A 1,942-nucleotide genomic window follows, 5' to 3' on the forward strand; every position below is an offset into this window, starting at 1 on the left:
TCACCTTGTTCCGTCTCCGGGAACTCTGTTCAGCATCAGGTCTGTGCATTGACTAATGGTAAGACAGAAAGTTGGAAGTGAGCCTAACGGGAAGCAGAATCAGTCACCCTCCAGGCAGAAAGGTGGTATGTGCGTATTTACTCCACAGCCTAGTGGAGAGTTTTCCATTTGTGATAAAAACACAGGCAGGATAATCCAGAAACTAGTAGTTAAAGGGGCATTCCCAGGATGCTGAAACAATGAAGTCCTGTGGAAAAACATCTTTATTTACTCACTAGCCGTGCAAAATAGCGACTTCATGATCAGGAAAGCCAGAATACCTCTGATTCTACATGTGACTCTTAAAGCTGTTCTCTGAACAAATTCGCTTTATTCATCACTTCCATGTTTTGGCTCTGTGTTTGAAGCCTCCCTGTTTTTTCACCATTCCCTTTCTTATTTGTGAAAAAGCAAGATATAGCTGGGTCTTTATGCATCATTACATATTTCTTGATGGCAGTGGGGAGAATGGAAGGTGCTACAAAAATGAGCGTACAATATGTCTATTACATGCTTGAAGCCTGAAATTTCGTGTTTGCAAGATTCATTTTTACTTATAAGGCACTGTAAAATGTTGAACCATGTTCTACTAAATAACTAATGAAGGTTATAGAATTTTCCTATTGGAACAAAACAGGCAGTTTTCCTACACATAATGCAGTGCTGAACTTGAAGCAAAGAGCTCCTGTTGTTATTCACAAGGGATACTTTGTTTTTTAAACACAGTATTTAGTTCCAAGTAAATCCATTAGTTAGTTATGAAATAAACTCAATTCGTATTTCTGTCCTTCAATAATTATTTTTCTTGTTCCAATAATAAAGTAATACAACTTATTTGAAATCTTGAGAGCAAAATGTGTCTCTTGAAGGTTAAAATGGAATGTTGTAATTAAACTAATCTGTTACTAGTTGTATCTCACCGTAACACCAGTATATTGTAAGTGTAGCCAGGCAAACAGCTCAGATCATTAGTAATAATTAGTCTAGGCTATCTCTGTGTGATGTTTGGTTTATATTAGGAGCAGTGATGCAGAAAGAGATTAATACAGCTGTTAACTACAACACCCAGAGTTTATTTTACCCAGTGGCATTACTTGTAAAAGACTCTTTACCTGTAGGCTGGGCTTTGTATAATGTTACTACTCACTAAATCAGCTGAAGTGAAGCTGGGACACTGGTGCAAAAGCTAAATGGTATGCCTCAAATGTTACTTCTTTTCTGCTTACTATTGCCCACCCTGTAGGGTTTTCTCCATAGTTCTTGATCCCTCTGCAACTGATCCCTTGCAGCAATATGACTAGTAGATGCTGCAACCTTTCTCAGAAAAAAAAGCAAGCATGTTGTTTTAAGGCTTGTTATCAGTCTAGGTCACAAAACTGAAGTTAAATACTAAAATACTTTTGTAGTATAGCTGCAGTATGGCATTAGAAAGTTCCTTTGATACTTCTTGTATTGCTATACCATAATTTATTTGTTTTATTTTTAACAAGATATTTAAATCTTCAATTTTTGTACTTTTTCAGAAAGATCATTAATATTAAAATAACCTTGTAGTTAATCTTACTGTATTCAGACTTATCCTAAGCCATGTGGCAGGACTTAAACCAGTTTTATAACAACCGGGAACGAAGAAAGAGGCAACTTAAAAAAAGCTGAATGTGACACTTGAGTAATTAAGAGTAGACACGCTAGCACGCGACTATTTAGAAATATGGTAGAAGATGCATTTATTTTCTCTACTCTAGGGCCAAACTGCCGAGCGTGGCGTGGCTGCCTCGTGCCTGCGGAGCAAGACAGGCCGCAGCCACGGGCTCAGGCGCGGTTTGCGGTGACGGACGGCCCAGGGCGGCCGAGCCTCCCTGCCCGCCGGCCTCCCGGCTGCGGCCACGTGTCCCCCTTCTCC

The sequence above is a fragment of the Nyctibius grandis genome, chromosome 4 (genome assembly GCF_013368605.1).
Source record: "Nyctibius grandis isolate bNycGra1 chromosome 4, bNycGra1.pri, whole genome shotgun sequence".
Lineage (NCBI taxonomy): Eukaryota > Metazoa > Chordata > Aves > Nyctibiiformes > Nyctibiidae > Nyctibius > Nyctibius grandis.